This window comes from Chamaea fasciata, unplaced genomic scaffold (assembly GCF_029207755.1).
Source record: "Chamaea fasciata isolate MVZ Bird 193981 ecotype frontalis unplaced genomic scaffold, bChaFas1.0.hap1 SCAF_1, whole genome shotgun sequence".
Lineage (NCBI taxonomy): Eukaryota > Metazoa > Chordata > Aves > Passeriformes > Sylviidae > Chamaea > Chamaea fasciata.
In genome coordinates this window covers 30013904-30033558 of record NW_027094086.1, presented here as the reverse complement: position 1 = coordinate 30033558, position 19655 = coordinate 30013904, and the positions used below count along the sequence as shown (strand labels likewise).

General features: G+C 38.8%; 1 protein-coding gene across 2 annotated transcripts in view; it reads left to right on the top strand.

Annotated features, from left to right (window-relative positions):
- The first annotated feature begins 298 nt into the window (after positions 1 to 298).
- PKIA (cAMP-dependent protein kinase inhibitor alpha) overlaps positions 299 to 19655 on the top strand; it is a 44392-nt gene continuing 25035 nt past the window's right edge. For both annotated transcript variants that reach the window (XM_066179861.1, XM_066179870.1), the window contains exon 1: positions 299 to 519. The gene's annotated coding sequence lies outside the window, so the exon portion shown is untranslated. The remainder of the gene's footprint in view (positions 520 to 19655) is intronic.

Here is a 19655-nt window from a genome sequence, read left to right as displayed (position 1 = left end):
TGCCCGCGGCCGCGGAGGGGACTCCCGGGAGGGCACGGCCGGCGCGGGGCGGAGCGGCCCATGCCGCCACCGTGCCTGGGGAGGGTCCCCGGGACCGCCACCGTACCCGGGAGGCGGTACCGCCCCTCGCAGGCTCCCGGGCAGCCGGGCAGGGATGTCCCCGCGGGAGCCGCGGCCCCTCCGGTGCGGGTGGAGCGGCAGGACCCCTCGGGGCCCGGGCTGCCGGGCGGCGGGGCCGTCTCCCCCTCCGCGGCGGGAGCGGAGTGCGGCGGCCCGCGGAGGGGGCGGGGAGGATGACTTCATGCCGCCGGAGCGCCGTGAATTTAGGAGCAGCAGCTGCCGCCGCCGGCGGCGGGATGTGGGGGTGAAGTGATAGCGGGAGCTGCCGCCGTGTGAGGGAGGAACAGCGCCGGGCACCCGCCGAGCCTGGGGGCTCTGGGCCGCCACCAGCAACCGCTGCGGGAGAGAGAGAGAGAGAGAGAGGGAGGGAGGAAGATGCGCTGAGCCGGTCGCTGAAAGGTGAGCGGGAGCTGCCGGGCGCGGGGGCGGGCGGCGAACGCTGCGGCGCTGCCCGGCCAGAGGAAAGTCCCCGCTCCGGCTCTGCCGGCTCTGGAGCGGTGCTGCGGCTCGTAGCTTCCTTCTCTTTCCCTCTCCTCCCTTCTGCCGTGGTTCCCTCCAAAAGCGGCAAGGCTGCCCTCTCTGAAGCGCCTCGGTGTTGCGCTTTATCTGCCATGGCTAGGATGTGCGGTGGCTCGGTGCCAGCTCCCGCTGGGGCCGCTCTGGGTGCCCGTGTCGGGGGCACGGTGTGTGTGGCGTAGCACAGGACGGGGGCGAGAGCGGCAGGGCTGCGACAGGTGCGGCGCTGCGCCCCGCGCCGCCCGGGCTCTCCCCGGTCCGATGCGCGTTCCTCAAGTGACGGGGAAGACATCTTAGGGCAGAAGGGCTTCAGGCGAACAGAAGCAAAAAAAGAGATGTCATCTCGCACACATTCCTGGATTTGGAAGCCGCTTCACAGAAAAGAGTGTAGAAGTTGGGGAACCTGCCCGTACACCAAAATGGATTCTGTCGTCTTTTTCGAAGGCTTGTGTGGTTTTATCCCTTAATTCCTTTTTATCGCCTAGCCCAAGGTTCGCGACAAACAAAACAGCAGCAAAATTCAGATGCATTTGTTTGTTAATGGAAGAATTAGTGCGTTGCTGTTCCATCATATCACCTGTAGAAGTGGAGAAAACAAGAATGTATGCATACTGTAGCTTGTCTGTTAACATTGCACATTGTGGTACGTACGTAGGTCTTAATATCAAATGAATGATGGTTTGGAATTGAGAAGAAGGGAAAAAAAATTGCCTGACCTATTTCTGTACCTGATACACTGGTGATTTTTGCTGCGTTGTGGTTTTGTTGTTGTTTGTTTGTTTTGGGTTGGGATTTTTTTGTTGTTGCTTGGTTTGTTTTTATTTTTTAACTTTGCTCTGCCTTAAAAAAGAGAACTTGCCCTAAAGCAGATATGGCAGATACGGGAGGTTGGCGTTCAGGGGCAGCTCATTAGAATAAACACTATCTGCGTTTATTCTATACACAAGTGGTTAATGGCTCTTGTGGTTTGGAAATGGAAGCAATGTCTGTGTCTGTGGGAAGTAAAGAATTTGGAATTAATCTGTTTTTAATGAAAAAGGAAGCAGGATATTGGAAGCTGAAGGTTATTTTATTCAGTGTCTGTTTACCTATATGGTAGTCTTCAAGAGTCCTGCTACCCAGTCGTTCACAGAGAAGCTCAGACAGTTGTGGGATTCTTGGTTGTGGTTGAAGCCTCTGGACATGGCGCTACAGGGACACAAGTAATACTTAGGGAGGTAACAGGAAGTTGCTTTATTTGTTGTCATTATTTCTGGGAAGATACTTAAATACAGTCAATACTGTTGCTGGGTATGCAGAAGGCAAGTGACAGCTACGGAGACAGAAAGAGTGTATAAAAAAACAACTGTGGCTTCAAGGGCTGAAACAAAGAGCGAGTGATGAATTGCAGAGTCAGAAATCAGTCCAACAGACAAATCTTTTATCCGAAGCACAGTCATTAACTATGATCCTGTATAGGCTTGTTGTTTTAAGCATGTCATGGCACATGCCATGTATGTATTTCAAACTAGAAAATAATTCATTTTGTCAAACCTGTGTCTTTCATCTATCATGTATTTTGTTCCTGTAAAAGCTTTGAAGCATTGGTTAGGACATTTCTATTGGTTTTTCCTTTCTAGAATTAAGCATGGCTGACAGTTTCAGAGTTGCAATGCTTGCAATGTTTGGCGGATTTCTTCTCTAGTTGCATTTTGTTGGAAAAAGAAACCATGTAGCTGAGTTCAGATGCTTCACATTTTAGCCCACCCATTCTATATAGAGTCAATTTCTTCATGGAAGTGAAGAAATCAAGTAATGGCCTCACAGTGAGTAGCACAGGGTAGTATGACTACTCACTAATGTTGACGCAGCGTTATCACTGCAAATTTAGCTCTTCGTGCTTCCTGGCAAACATAATATTTCAAGACTCTTAATTAACATTTTTTTTAAACAATGTGGTAGCAGAAATGAAGTAGTGGTTGACCAAGAACCCCACTGCAAACTTGAATTGCTTTTGTTTTAAATTTGTGTACTCTAAAGTCAAATGGTAATGCATGTGTGCATAGAAGAAAAGGTATATCTAATTATTGATGCGAGTTTAGTTCAGTCGTGTAAATCCACTTCCTACAGATTTCTTTCCCAGTACTCTTCCTGTTCCTTCTGTTACTGTAACTTCCGTACTTCTGCCAACCAAAGGAAATCTTTATTGTAGTTGATCTGGGGGAACAGCACCACTGACTGGAAGAACAGCCTAGTTGGCCAGCTGGTTGGTGCCAGACAGACTGGGTAGCAACTGAGACTTAGTTGTTTTTTCCTCAGAGGTTCTGCTATTTTGGTATACTTCATCTGGGTTTGTTCTTCAGATTTGTAAGAGCTTAATTATCTCTGAGGTTTCTAGGCTGCCTGTCATCCTTTGAACCAGCAGGTTCATTTACCCAATTTTATTAGTGGGGACCAGATGGGTATGTTTGTGAAACGTTTGTTTTCTTAGTAGAACAAACTGGAAAACCCAGTGACCTTGAATGCACTTGAAGTTTCATAGGTTTGATTTTACTTGTGGTCCTTTCCAAGGGCTGAGATGAAACACTTCAGTTAAATATATTTTCTATTATTATAAGAATTTTTAAAATGATGTTACCAAGTGCTGTTTGGACTAACTGAAATAACCATGTCTCAGAGCAAGCAGGTCATTTTTCACTTATGTTGTTACTAGGCTTTCAGTTGGATTATTTTTTCCTATTTAAGAATTCTATTTAAAAAGGCTTGAGCAGGGTAAAAAGGGACAGATATTATACAATGAACTTAAAACTATGTACTTTTGATTGTTTGCACATGTTAAAGTATTTCGACAGTAGTGATACCATTTTTATTTTGAAGAAGAAATGCATTCACACTTTCCAAATGCATGTTCTTTTTGTGCAATAGCTCGTGTTTCTGGGCGAGAAAAAAATGATTTCTGAAAAATACATGCCAGGCATAAACTGAAACTTTGTTTCCTACTATGCAAATGGATTTCATGTTGGACTGTCAATAGAGAATCTTGATGTGAGTACCCAGTCAACTGCAAAGGTAGCAATCATTAAGGAGAACTAAGAGTTTTGTCTATTTATACTGAATTAGTGGTGGCAACAAGACAGGTATTGATAATCTTCTTACTTTAAATTTGACACAGTCAAGTAAGTCAGCACTTCACAACCTGGATAATGAGCCCCTGAGTTTAATATGAAATATGGAGATAGAAGTGCAGAATTCATGTATACTTCTTGCAAAAGAAAGCTGGTTGAAGCCTTTCCCTTGAAAGGGACTGCACGTAAACAGCAGCACAAGCGTGGATCTGTTTATCTATATTGTTTTCATGATGCATCGAGAGACTGGCTTTGAGAAAGCCTCTGTATTGTCTGTTCTTAGAAAATTACTTTATTAGGACAACATTATAAAAGAAAGGATATGATTGTACAAGAACTGTATGTTTCCAGTATATGTCTCAGTCTTAAAATATAATCATATCAGAAGAGAAAGTAACACAAAATGGACTCTTACAGGACAGTTGGTGCAAATGTCCCTGCCAAATGCCAGATCCAAACATTTCTCTTTTCTTTAATTCTTATGGTAGAACCAATACAATATGATTGTGGGTTTTGTCTTCCCTAAAATACTGAAGACACGCTGCACTTCTGAGCTGGTCATATTTCTGTGAGTGTAAAGTGATTCCAGGGTATCTCTGCTCTTCTTCCCTGGTTGAACCAAGTGTAAAACATGAACTATGAGGAAGAGCTGCAGTAGAAGAATTTCCGTGTCAGCTGGGGTGTCGTTCTCTCTAGCAGAATTCAGTTTGTTTTCTAACCTTTATTGAAATGGATTTAAAAATGGGCTTCATTGCTGTTTTTTGGCTTTACAGGACTCATGGGGAATTGAACCTGCCTTTATGGCAACTGCCTGGTCTCTACACAGTTCAGTATCCCTTTCTGCTCTCATGTCCCAGTGATTCATCAGATGTGATAGGCAAATAGGTCTAATGCCAACATACAGTCTTAGTTTCTCTTACTCTTGACTGCTTCTTTTTGTCACATTTTTGTTCTAGTGACTATTCCAAAAGAGTCAAAGGTGTATCAGAGTTATCTTGGCAGCTGTTAGCTAGCCCATGAAATGTGCTGCAGCTTTAATGAGATCATATAGATCTTAAAATATCAATATAATTATATATATTATATAATATATATATTTGCTAACTATTCACTCATTTGCCTTCTACCTCCTACAGTATTTCCACTTACACATATGGTGAGCACATAACTTTGGTGAAACGATCTCACCACCTGTTGTTTTAAAATAGCACAGATGCTTATTAATGGTTCTTCCATGATACTGTTTATAGTACATGTGAAACCTCACTTAAAATACTGTGGATCATATTGGTAAAGGAAGGATATTATTACTTCAGCAGCAGCCTTAAATTGATTCCTGTTCAGCATCTTGACTTAACTTCTCGGTCAGTAGTAGGTAGGAGAGAGGTAAACTCCACAGAAGAGTCAAAGCTGTGATGCTTATCAAGTGAGCTGTCATTGAATCCTTCTCAGGTGTTCTGTGGAAATACCTGCTCCCTTTTGGATAACTAATCGGCCCCAAGAGCTGCAAAAATCACCAGCACACAGATTATCTACACTCCTAAGTCTTGGGCTCAGCTGAAGTGAATTCCTTCAGTTCAAGCTTAACAGCACTTTCACACTTCAAAGCAAGGGAAAGTAAATAATTGCAGAACTTCAACCTTGACCAAGACTGTTGCCTCATATATATATATAACTTTTTGTCATAGAAAAGTAATTTCTAAACTCACTAAATTAAGTTTAGGTACATAAATGTTCCATCATTTTTTTCCCCATCTGTTTTCTTTGTTCAATCTCCTGAGTCACTTGGATTCTCAGTTTTACTTTCAAAGTATTTCTAGGGTTCTGCCTAATATTTCCGATCTGCAGCTCTCTACATTGGTCTTGGAATTTTTTTTTTGTCTAACACATTCAAAGTGGAAGTTAAAAATGTATTTTTCCTCTGAAATCATCTATCTGCAGGTAGACAATAAAAATTCTTGATGTTAAGGGTCAGTTTGCTGAGATGTAAATTTGAAAGTGCAGTCACACTAAACAGACTCAGCTACTTTAAAATTTCCCTAGGTGCTCACTTGAGGCACAGAAAGTTCTTGATATCTGTATGATGGTAGTGAATTCCAAGACAACACTATTATACACAAAAAAAATTTTAAAAATAAAGTAACAAAAAAAATGTAGCCCTGGTTCGTGCCTGAGATGTTTTGGTTTTCTGAAATTCTTTTCCCAGGAATTTTCTGTAAACAAGAGAAGTGTTTTTGTAAACTGTACTTTGTTTTCATTGTTTCCCTAGGAGGGACTTCTTCTTGATGACCCTCTGGTCTGACCAGTGTGATTGAAGAGGTTTGTCTTCTTGACACCGATCAAATTGGTGTGTGTAAAAAAGTATATAAGGGAGACGCATCCCAAAAAATAAAGGAGTCATTTTCAGCCTTCTGAAGTCAGAGTCTTGTGTCGTTGTGGTGTACAACAGCATCAAAAATAGAACAAAAGATGTTCCATTCAAGTTAAGCAAAAGTTCCTCATAACAAGTAGTATGAGTGGCTCTGGATTTTTTTGTGGTTTTTTTTTTTAACTGAAATATATATGAAAACGTTTTTTCCTCTGGTACATGACAGATGGCATAGATTGATTTGATTTAGTATTGCTAATAAATTAAAGAAATAGTTGTTCATGCTGGAACAGTGACTGTCAGATGCCAGTTCCAATTCTATAGGATGGGCAAAAACCTCTTGTTCAGTAAAAAAACTCTGTTGTGTATTACAATGTAGCTTGTAAGAATGTAAGTCTGCTATTAAAATAAGATGGCTGGCAAGATTCCAGTAAAGGATGCTTAGAGAAGTAATGACTAAATTAGGTGGAGTAATCATCTTTTGATGCAGTCTCCCAGTGTTTGGTGCTCAGCATTGATTAGGAGTTCTGTGGGCATAAAGCAATGTTTGCACTATTATGTTTAATTGCAGGAGACATCATGTCCTTGCTGCATGTGTTTGGTTGATCTGATTTCTGTTCACAGGCTCCTCAGTATCCTTTGGCATGATTCAGAGCATGTGGAGTGTAAGGAAGAAAGTCTCTTTGTTTTCCCTTAAAATTTGTTGCCTAATGGTTTAATTAAGCGCCTTTTTAATTAACATGATGTGAACAATGTTAATTGTTTCTTTTTCAGTTTCTCATGAGTCAAGATTTTCTGTCACATTCCTTTCCTCAAGAACAGAATTGTCCTCCTGTATGTACTCTCTCTGTACATATGCACTGTATTTCATATTTGATTTATTCTTTGACACTATTTTTATACTTCCTGAAAATTTATTTCTGTTGTGCAGGATTTAGAAACTCTGTTTAGTAGTACAATAATTTCATATTTATGTCCCATTTCTTTCCCATTTTTTTTCACTATGCATATTTTTTCCAGTTACTAATTACATTTCAGTTTATCTGATCTCTTGTGTCCCTGTGAGGTTCCTTTTCATTGTAGGATCAATACAATAATATGTTTGCATGACATTAAGGTACTGGTGCCTTTAATGGGAGACATAAAAGTTGGTAGCTGGATATCAAAAATGTATTTTAAATGTAGGAAAGAACAAACTGTAGTGTGTAGCCTTACAGAGAAATTCAGTCATAAACCCTTCGTTTGTTTTGTGTTACTCTTGTTTTAAAATAGCTGGATAACAGCATCTTTATTGAGTTGGGCTAATGTTTTTGAGCTCAGGCATGGGAAACAGAGAATAAGTGAATAGGATTTATTAATGCATATAAGAATTGGAGCATGTGAAAATAATTCAGACACTAAAAGGCAGGCATAATGTGAAACACTTTATATAAAAAACCTCCAAAATCAAACCACACAAACCCAAAAATAGACTGCTGCATTTTAAGTAACTGTTATTTGTAAGGTCTCATGGAGTCAAAGCGTGATAAGAGATGTGAATGGAGCCTGCATAAATATAGAAGCTGTATGACTTGAGAAAGAGACATAACTTATCAAAATTATTACAGCATGCCTTTAAAGCCTAAGGGAACTACAGCTTTTTGTCAGTGAAATAAGCCCATCTTATCATATATTTGTTTATATACAAGCTAATAATGTTTACAAACACCAAAACCTTTTCCAAGCAAAATATTTGCCCTGAATAGGGAGTTCTCTTAAGTTATTCTGAATAGCTTTAGGCTTTATGGAATACTTTCCTTTTTTTTTTTTTTCTTTTTTTTTTTTTTTTCTTTTTTCTTCTCCTCTTCCTATGTTTTTGTTTGCCTGCAGGGACTATAGGAGTTGATCTATTGAATGGCAGCTATAATATTTTATGACAGTAAGAATTGTATTGATGCTAGTATCATTCACTCTAAGTGACAATATGCAAAAATAATGCTACCATTGCTACATGTTCTTTTGAAGTCTAATTTTTCTGTCTGTGCCTAATGTGGCGCTACTTGGGCCTGACTGGGGCAATGGCAATATTCTCTTCAGTTTCACAAAAGCAGAATCCCTGCTACATGGTGAAAAACAGGTGCAAAGCCTTCAGTCATCCCCAACTCGTGCACAAAGCATCTCCAGAACAGATAAAGTTTGAATGACTATTTATAGAAGATGAACATGATAGCCCGCACCCCGGAGGAACACAGATACTGTATAAGAAATTTAAGCATGTAATATCACTTCCTTACTGATACTTTAGTATTCATTACATGTTCATGTAACAGTAGGCTTTTAATATTGGCTAATAATGGGGAATGACTTCATTAGCATTTAAGGAAGGAATTGGAAGTGTTTTGCATGGTATAATTCATTAGCTAATTGTCACTCTAGAAGGTATTTTTCAACTGTACACTCTGCACGCTGAGGGAATTGCTGTACAGACCAAAAAACGAGAAGAAACATTTTTGTTACCCCCTTCTTCTCAGATACTGGTGAAATCTATTATTTATGTGTCCTCTTTCATCATGGAAGATTCCAAAATGCTTTTCAGCACTTTCATTTTCATTGACAATATTTGTAAATAAGGGATGAAAGCTGTTATTTAAACACTGTTTTCCCACAGTTGTATAGCCAGTAAGGCTGCAGATCAGGGAGTTACCTATGCAAGTCTCCGAAAAAAGGTACTGATTTCTGATGACTGCTGCAGCACACTGAACCATGCTGTTTCCTTCCAGGCAGAAAATTCTCTTTCCTTTCACTTTTGTGCCTCATAGAAGCAATTTTTGAAGACCACTCATCCGTTACAGACTGCTGCTCTGCTTGTTAAGCAGTGTTTCTAGTGGGATAACACACTATGCAAATACATTTTATGTAAGTTTTCTAGGTCTTCCAAGTCCATTCTTTGTTTGCATTTCTCTTCCTCCATCCCCCTCTATTATTCTTGGTCTGGCTAAGGCAGGTACTGGTACTCATTTTGCAAGTATATTTTTCTGCTGAATTTTTTAATGTAAAATTTTTGATCTTAAAGTTGTGTCTCTCTTGGTAGCACTGTATTTCTTAACTACCGTCTTGAACATTTATTTGGAGACTAACTGTTTGCATACCTTAGATAACTGCATAGGATTTCTTAAGCCAAGTACAAGGCAAAATAGAAAGAAAACTTTAGCGGTGTTCTGAGGTCAGTGTCCAAATCAATGCCCATCTTCTCTGGTGGTATGTTGCTTTAATTTCTTATTGCAGTGGGAGACAAAAGAAGTGCCAAAAGCATCCCAAATTTCCTCTGCTTTCTAGACTGTGTAATCTGAACATTGTGTATTTTTGAGCCTAAGGCAGCACCTAAATACTTCATTTTGGTGTCCAAGCGTGTTTCTGGCAAATGAGCTCTTCTATTCAGCTCCTCTTGAGAGGAGCAGTTGCCTGTGTCTCTGTGCTTAGTAGTGATTCATTGCACTCTCAGGGCTGCTCTTCAGTGGCATCTTTCATAATTCTATTATTGTATGAATTTTGGTGACAAGTATGGAATTTCTGAGTTTTGGTGGGGTTTTTTTTGTGTGGAATGGCTATCAGCAGAGTTGCAATCTTTGTTATTAGTCAAACAATGTCTGAGAATTCTGCTGAGGACTAGGTAGGGCAGTTTCATATTTGACTGTTAAATTGTTGCCAAGGATTTTTGTGTGTTTTTGACTTATGTCAACTTGTTCTTCTGAACAAGGCAAAACTTGTTCTCGGAAATGTTGTGGGTTAGATGCCATTTCTCAGTAGGTAATTTGAATGTTTTTAGAAAATAAATTCTCCTTTTAGAAGCGTCTTAGTTTACCTGACTCTCCTTTGATGTGGCTGCTGTTGAAGGAGGCCAGATTTTTAGTTAATTTGTCTGGCTGTTCTTTGTTCAAACTGCTGGAAACAGTGGAAGCTTTCTATGCATCCTGCATCCTGTGATACCTATCTTTCAGCTAATGTTGTTTCTGTGGCATTCCTCTTGAACACTTAATCACATCTGCCATTTGTTCTGTTGAAGAAATTTCACCTTCCCATTCCCCTTTCTGAAGTATCCCTGCTCTGCTCATAGAGCAGTAATTTCAGTAGTGTTCTACTTTATCTCTATTTTTGGCCATATTTGAAAGCCTTGTTAAGGAAAGCAGAAATATTTTGGAGTGTCATGGTATTCATAGTAACAGGTGTAGATACTTTCAGTAGTTTTACTTTCTACATGTGGGGTTTTTTGTGAGTGATGTGAAAATCCAAGGTAAGTCCTAATTTAGTGCCTTAAGTTTCTGGATTATCCCTATATAGTGCTAATTTATAATGTAATTAACATTCTGGTTACCATGGCCAAAATACTAGACTTTTATTTTGTCACCAAGACTCCTCTGTTATAAGAGATCCTTTTGTAAGTGAGGACATAGATGTGGACAGGTTGGAAAATCGTTAATAGGAGTCAATTGTCACCCAAAGAAGGGGAGAGTGTATCTAATGCATGTCCTTCTGGATAGGTCAAAAACATAAGATCTAAAAACCTGATTGTGTACACACAATGATGTTGATGTGTCAGTTGTTTGTCCGGTGGCTGACTTTTTCTTTCTTCTTCCATATGAAGTGCCATCTCTGTGGAACAAACAACTGTGAGCCGAATATAAGTGAAGGAGTAGTTGCTTTTACAAAGATTAGTAATAGGAAAATTTGAGTAACCCAAAGTGTAGGTAGCTATGATTTCCACTTTGAACTTTTCCTCCCTTTTTTCCTTTTCTGCATGTATATGTATTTGGGTATTAGTTAGGTGCTTCTATCTTACAGTGTGGATGTAAAGACCTTTAACAAGCTGAGGAACAAAGGCTTCTGTGTTGAGTTTTCTTACAGGTTTCTACTATTCTCTTCAACTAGCCAGCTCACTGAAAGCCAAAATCTTATATCTGGCTTCAAGTCTGTTTATATCTAACCCAGCAGATGTATCACTAAAGGAAAAGGTATTCAGAGAGGCATGAAAAGATTCAGTAGGATTAAATAGCAAAGCATAAGGGTTTATTCCATGCGGGAGCAGCCTTTGAAAGCTAAAAGCAAGCTAAAGAAAGAAGCATTAATTGTGGGAAGTTAATGTAAAATGGGAATCAGAAAAGATGGTTTTCCAAATCCTTTCAGCTACTGAAAGCATTGAATCAGGGCCTTGGGTTTACAAGTGATCAAGTATAGAGAGAGATAGAAAAGAAGCCTATTAGGGATAAAGTAAAATGGTTGAAGTGGCGGTTACATACCTGCTCACAATCAACCGAGTGTAAATTGAGTCTCTTCTCTACTGCCCTTCAGGATGGTTTTAGACACTTTTGACCAGAATTGTTGGTTATTTAAGGTGGCATGAATGACATCTGAGAGTGGACCAGAGTTGAAGTCAGTATCCATGTGGTTCTGTAAATAAAGAAGGTTGCATGTAAGGCCTTGCTGAATGGTGGCTGCTCTGTTAACTGAAAGGGCTAACTCTCACCAGTTTAATTCAAGTTTTATTCCTTCAAGTGCTTGATTGTTCAAAACCTAACCAAAGCAGAACACCTACTACTTTCTTTTTGTATTTCTCCTTCCTTATTTTCTGATTGCTTCCAGAGCTTCATGTCTAACTTGATGAAAACATAATTCTTGCTTTTGTAGTCATTTGCTTGATTTCACTTGGGAAATCTGCACATGACTAAATATGACCAGTTACTCCTGAAGGATCTTTTGTCATCCTCTGAAAATCCTTTAGTCTCTGAATGCCAGAGGAATAAACAAAGACTGGAATAAGCTCTAAAGTGCCAACTGAGTGCCTCACCATGTGCACCTGGGTAATCCACAGCACTCTTACTTGGACTGTGCACACATGCATGTCCTTTCCATGGACACTGGAATGAGGGTGCAGAGAATGGAATGCCTAGGTTTCATCCTGACATTTAATCATGACAGATCTGCAAACTAACTGTGAAATATGCAACTTTATTGTTTGGTCTCACTGACTGTCGCATTTTGCTGCTTTTTATACAGGTAGACTTTTTTTAAAAAAAATTTCTTATAATTTTAAAAGTGACAAAAGCTAGTCTGCTACTTGCACTGAGTAATACTTCAAACCTTTCATTTGCTGGTGCAAATCCAATAGGATCTATCCGAAAGTATGGTTTAGCCCTAGTTTTCTGATGAAAATACCTGTTTTAGCAAATAGTTTCTATTTCCACAATTGCTTGGACGAGGATGTCCTTGATGCTTTCCCATCTATCTGAAGCTGAATAAAAAATACATATTTACAGTTGCAAGACTTATCTCAACATGCAAACTTTCTGCTTGGTGCTTTGAGGGAGCTAAAATTGTGTTCCTTCAAGTAACCTATTTCAAAAAGAAAGTAGTCAACGAAATTGTTATTTGTCATTTTCTACAAATAACACTTTCTACTACTGAAAGTGTCTTTTTGAAAAGATACTTCACCTAATAACAGAAATAATTTTGACTCCCTCCTCAGGCTTCCTGGGAGAATACATAGGCAAGAGAGTTTTTATATTCAAGGGAGATTTTTTCTACAAGCCTTTTATGATGTCTGCTTATTTCTATGGAACTTTTGTGGTATTCTTCTTATCTTCAGATGGCATCTGTGACCAATTTTCTAGTCTTTTTGTCTTACTGTGTGCATATAAGAGTGGAATTTATTTGTCCCACATTGTTGGATAAACTTGCTTAAAAAACCCAACAGTGTCACTTGAATTTAAATTAAACTGTTCACCATTCTTCCTTCCATGCTTATGTACTCTTCACTTAAATTTTTTGGAATAGCAAGGAAATTACAGAAGTCAAAAGAATGCTAATCTAAGATCTACAAAAAAAAGGTGAATATAATGACTGTTACTACGGTCTGTTGATCTGATAAATCGCAGGCAAAACAGGAAAAGCAAAGCTGTAAGTGCAAAGTCTGTTGAAGGACAGGATTATAATTAATGCACATCACTGATGGTTAATGAAAAAAAGATCCTGTCAAAGAGACTCTGACGTGCTGGCTTTACATATTTTGGAGATTACAAGAAATACAGTATTAAGCCTGTCTTACTGGATGAAAACTGAAGTTGATGTTATTTCCTGTATGCCAGGCAAATACAGTGGTAGTTTCAGCACTGTTCAGCATTCAGATGTGTTCAGGTCATAGATATGACTTACCCACTGCAGCTTTTTTTTGTACCTGTCCTATATGTGTGACAACTTCCCGAAAAGTACTTCAAAGTTCAGTTTAGAGCAGTACTGGCCCAGATTGTAAGCAGCTCCTTCTGTGTCCACTGTGAAAACATTCCTAAAAGATGGCATTAAGAGTCTTGCCTCCTCAGAAAATATCAATGACTATCTACTTGAAGGCAAATACTTATTTTTCCCTTTTTTGCTCTGTCTCTGCAATGGTTTGCAATATTTGTAAGTGTTCCCTTACCTCTCTGTCTCTTCCCTGACTACCACCCCCACCCCACCTGCCCCGCCAAGAAATAAAAGCAAGGGGAAAGTTTTTCCTGCAGCAGAGAACAGAAACAAATCAGAAGTGCTCAAAAGAGCTGTGAATATCTGGAGAGCCACCTGATGTCATACAGCTTCTGTTTTGTACCAGTTGGAAAGAACTGTTTTCCTACTGATAACTTACCTTGACACAAATCTTTTTTTTTTTTGAAATAAAACTCTGAAGCCAAAAAAATGCATACTAAGTTTACTTGTTCAGAAGTGTTGGTACTCAGAATATATAAGTATAGCAAATTTCTCAACAATTTCTTAAAAATACCTCTTCATAAGGCTCACTAAGAATGTTTGTTAGATGAATTCAAAGGTTAGATGAATGCAGCACAAAGCCAATTAAGAGTTCTCCCAGACCATCTAAAAGATCTGCATGACTAGTGCAATTTTGTCTGTTTACATGTCATGCATCTGATACTGTTCATTGGAAACTTACATATTAAATCCACTAAAACGGTCCCTTTCTTGCTGTAAAACTGTCAAACTCTTGAAACACTGAAACTGGACATCTCTGTTTCTTTCCATGTGACTCATCACTTTGTTTGCCTCATTTAAATGTTTTGCACCTCATTAATTTGCCATTATTTTGTGTGCCTTGTTTCTTTCTACTTTGTTTGTACTGGACAATAAGATCTTTGTTTTATTTGTCTTTTTGCGTTTTAAACTTTGGTACAGGCTGTTCTCCATTACAGCTCCTTGTTCCATCTACAACAGGGTAAGATTCTTCCAGACATCAGCATGTTACCTAAAAATCAAGGGATTGGTTTAATGTCCCACTATCTTCGCTACTCCTCTTGTAGGAAATATACCAAAATCTTGACTGCTGTGAAAACAGAAGACTGCCAGCTGTGCCTTATGCGTCTTATCTAGTAGCATGAAGAGAACCTCTTGTATCTGTTGCAGTCAGAGCATGCTGACTGGGTCTTTCAAACCAGTTATTGAAATTGGCATATGAAACACGAGATGAAGAAATGCAAAGAAAAAGGTCATCAATTATAATGAACAAGATCTCTGAGTATCTGAGAAGCAGCTTTAAAAAAATTAAAAAAAAAAAAACACTAAAAAAACCCAAACAAAAAGTCCCCAAGCCCTCCCAATTTAAAAAATACATATTTTGCAGGGCTGTGGCCAGAACACCACATGGGAATTGCTTTTGCATAATCCTTTGTTTTCAGCCTCTAGCAGTTCCAGATCACTCTGTGTTTGTATCCCTTCTCTTTCTTCTTGTTTTCTCTCTAAGAGCAAATATGAAGGTCATCTCTGGGCTCAGTGCATGTGTCTGAGTGATTGTTTTGTACTATGTATCTACTGCTTTCCTAGCTTCCTTCACAAATTACTAGATTGCAAACAAAGGCTTTGAAAGTTCATAATTGCAATATACTAATGAGAAAATATCTCTGCTAAACTCCATAATTGTATTTTTTTTCAGATGCTGTTAACATCTAAAATTTCTTCCTAGAAAGATAGATACTAGATACAATTTCTTACTAGTTTTTTTTTGTTACTTTACTACTTCAAAAATTCTTTTCAAAAGAAAACCTTATTTCAATGCATGCTTGCCCATTATTTTCCAAAGGCTCACTTGTGGGCCAGTTTATAAAGGAGATCATCATTCTGCCTCCTGTACCATGCTACTGAGCTGGGAGGTATGGTATATATGTAAAACTTTATTAAATAAAAACAAAATGCATACATAAAAGCCTTTAAGCTATCATCAGGCTGAAGGCCAGAGAATGTGTGTTGCAGGTTTAGGAGTTGAGTATGCAAATCCTCATCTTCTCTTGAGAAATTACATATTTTTGACTGTATTGGTAGAATCTGATGAGAATTCAGCCAGTGAAAATTCTCCAGTGAAGTTAATTAAGGCTGGTATCCTGAGAACACTTTGCATTAATTTTGTATCAGATTATACTTCTACTTTCTGCAACCTTAATTAATCAAATCTTGATGGTTATTCAATCTATATCACAGTTTGGGGCTTAAAAATATCAAGGGGTATGTTCATAATTGAATACTGTTTTGTGGGAGAGGAGGGGTAGGTAGATATTGGTCCCCTTTTCCAAAGGGGAAATAGATTCTGAGCAGAAGGCAGAGAAAGATGAAAAGGACAGCTGGTCCTTCAGGACAAGAAATGGCAGCAGAAGAGAGGCAGCAAAGTAATTAACACGTCTTTCTCCGCATGAGAAGGTGGCCTTTACTGTGCCTAATTACACAGACGGTAATTTAAAACATGCTGTCTTGTCTCACAGTTGGATCTTTCGGAGCCTGGTTCATGCAGGCAGCCTCCTGGAGTCTCAGGCCTGTAAGCAGAAACCCAGGTAGCCTTTGTGTGAGACCACAAGCAGAGAGGACAGGTTTCTTGTGAAGAGTCAGAACTCTCATCCTTTGTGGATTAATGTTGTAGTTTAATGCTTTGTAGATTAATAGCCTGTAATGTTACCGTTTTGCATTGTACCAGGTTTCAAACGAGTATCAGCTTCAGTGTAAACCTGGACTCCAGTAAGCAAAAAGCTAAAATCTGATTTTATAAATGCTGTGCAGATGTGTGATTAAACAGGAAGTATTTAGTTATTTGTACTATATGTCAGGAATGAGCAAGTCTAGAGCAGGCTCTGCCTCTCCCTAGGACACAGTTGTGTGTCTAAGTTGAGGGCTGTATTTCATTCATGACATGATGATAACTCTTTAAACTTGCTAATTAATTCCTGTACCCTTCACTTCTCCAGTGCTTTTAACGAGCCAAAAAAATACCTGGGAACTACATACAGCCTTTAGGAGACTGAACTCAAGACTCTAGTCTTTCATACTTTACTTTAAAACAGTAAGTATCTAGAACTGCTCGCCAGACTCTTTGTATTTGCATACCTTTGTATTTGTCTCATCTAAGATCTGGTAACTAGGACTCTCTGATGTTGAACTCGATAAGAGACACCGGTGTGCCATCACAGTCATTTGGACAGCTGCTGCAACGGGGATATATTGACATGCCTACTCAAGTTCAGCGGAGGCTACAAAAAACATGAGGCTGGTGCACATGATGTACAAACAGGGACTGTGGGAAATGGATTTGTCCGGCATGAAAAGGACACTACAAGATGTAGCACCACTACCCAAGGAGGCATTGTGGAGATGTTACAGACTTCTTGGAGTTCTGCCACAAAAGTATAAGTGGCAATGGTCACAAGTTGCAATAAGAGAAATTCCTGCTACATGGAAGGAAAACCTTTCACTTTTAAAATGGTTTAGCACTGGTGCAGCTTGGCAAGATTGCCTGGGGGACCTCCAGAGATACTCGAAATTCTTCTGAAGTCCCTGAGCAGCCAGACTGAAGTTTGAGGTTAGCCTACCTAACCTCAAGTGGTTGTTGGCCTTGATGGCCTCCAGATACCCCTACCAAAGTTTTTCTGTGATTCAGAGAGTGGTGGTTTACTAGGTGTGCCCATACAGACCTGTCAGTCCTGACTCACGGTCCGAGTCAGGTTTTTACCTCAAAAATCTGTGTGGAGGTAGGGAAGAAGTGGATCTCACTGCTCATCTTCCACATAATAGCTTCATTCTAAGGAAGGAGAAGACTTGGAATCAGTCTCAAGGAACCCAGGGACAGAACCACCAGTATAAAAGGTATGTTGGTTTATCAGTTGAAACTAGTTTATCAGTTGCAAGCACAATTGTTTTCCTTCTGCTCCCATGCCTTTTTGCAGATGAGGATGCCTAACTCTGTAGTCTTATGATTTGTGTACTGAAGACCAGGAAACTTCCACTTCTGGATCATGCTCCTTAGATTAAGTGCGTTGATTTTAATGGTCTCTGGAGTAAAATACAGGAGTAGTTCTGGAAGTCATCTTAGCTTATGTTGTTATGCTGAAGACAAGCTTTTCCATCTCACAGTGCTTATTTCACAGGAGTAAGCTGATCTATGATCATGCAAGAGGCAGAGCTTCAGTTGCAACAGAGAGTATCCAAATGCAGCAGAGCAATGCTCAAGTGCCTGGATGAAATTGTCTCAAACTCCTGTGTGTAAAAGAGAGTGGTGGCAAACTGCTTTTCCTCTGAACCTGCAAGATGTGACCGCAGTCTTTTTTGTGAAGAGATAACTTCTGTTTTCCATATGCTGCATGAAGTTCTTACTAAGACAATGAGATATGAACAAAATAAGCAATTCCATATTTAGGTATTAATGACTTTGTCATTGTTTAATGTACCTTACTCTGGTGCAGAAAAACAGATATGTGACAACAGGCCTTGCAAACTAAATTTATCCTTCTATAAAATCCACCCACATAGAAGATATTCAAGAAAAGCTCCATCACATGCTGAAATCTGTGAAACATAAAAGAACCCTGGGAAATAAATTAATTTAAATTAATAACAGAATATCGTTCATATTATACTGGGGAGGAATGATACGAGAAACCACAGAAATCCATTAAAGAGTGTAGAATTTCAAGACTATTTGGGGGAGGGGGGGAGGGTTGCACTTTGGTTTTTAGTTCATTTTCTAATTTTTAATTGTGAATATTGTTGGCATTATTCTAGGAGACCCTGTAGCTTCTTCTCCTGAAGTGTATTCACTTTAAACAACTGCCAGAGTCTTTCTGTACAGACCTGTTAAGGAAAGCTAGTGAAAAATACTCATTCTGGATAGAGAAAACACTTATTTTCTGATTCTCAGAAAAAAAAAAAAGTATATTTGGTAGTAATGTTGCTAGTGACATAACGTGAAGTAATCACTTTGTATAGAGCAGTTTTTTATTTATTCATACTGCACTATTATAGTTAATATTTTATTTTTTCTATTTTTAAGGCTTGTTTTCTTATAACAAAACTGTCTTCTAAATTCTGTCCAGAGCTATTTGGTGTTAACTATGATCAGCACAATATTTTCCAGTCTACTTCAAAGCAAATAGAAATACCCTTGTGATATAGCATATTTCTGGCTCTGTGTTTTTTCAGAAAAAATATATTCAGCCTTACAATGGCATAATGAGAGTAATTTTCTTAATGAAACATGTGAGCTGACATGAAGTACTTATTCTTCTAGATGTACCTAATCACAATTTGTTTCTAAGAACCTTCTTATCTAGGATCAGGCATGGTTCTGTGTCTGGACCTTCTCTGCTCTGTTGCTGTTATTTTAGAGTGCCCAGGATTAGTAAGAAGAATGCAGAAAGAGGAACATAATATGAAGCTGAACAGATGAAAAATTAGCTGAGTCTTGTACGGCTTTGCATTAAAAGACTTCTTTGTTACTGCTGTGACATCTAAAAGACATGATGCTGTGCTGCTTCATTAAAATTTCATGCAGTAACATTAGAGCTCAGTGGAATCTTTGATTACTTGCTTAATAATCAGACTAAACTAGTTTGCCTTTGTTGGCAGTGTAATCATAATCTGTATTTAATCAAATTACAGGTGGTGGTTTGTTTTGTTTAGCTTATATGGGTTATTTATTCTTCAAGTTGTCATTTAACCAGAAAGTTAACTGCAATTGTTCCAACTAAACTTCATTGGGTAAGAAGCATTTGTTTGGTCTTGTATGCAATGAGTGGAAGAGGTGTGCTTGTGTTTCATGGAATTACGGAGAGTTGGTTTGATTTTTTAACAGTAAACAACCCCCTTTTCTGCTTATATTTCTAGGTGAATACCTTTTCCTGTTCTACTGTTTTTGTTATGAGGATGGCATAGCACTTACTTTATTCTTGTCTTCATATGATATCCTCTTTTGATTGTCAGACTGAAAGAATCTGTGCACATTTACATGTTCTCAGCAGTCCAGTTGTATCTTTTTCAAGAAAAGGAAAAAAATCCTTCAGTATTTCTTTTTTGTGGGGAAATTTTGATTAAGTTTGATATTATTTTCTATTGAATCTAGTAACGTTTGAAGTCTCTTAAATGGCATCCTGATGTAGGCCAAACAAGAGGAGAACTTAAGAAAAATAGCTTTAATGAACCTAAGAATCATCATGTTATGTAGTGTGATAGATGTGGAGTTTCAGGCAATAACCAAATTTGACTTTATAGGTAAGTTT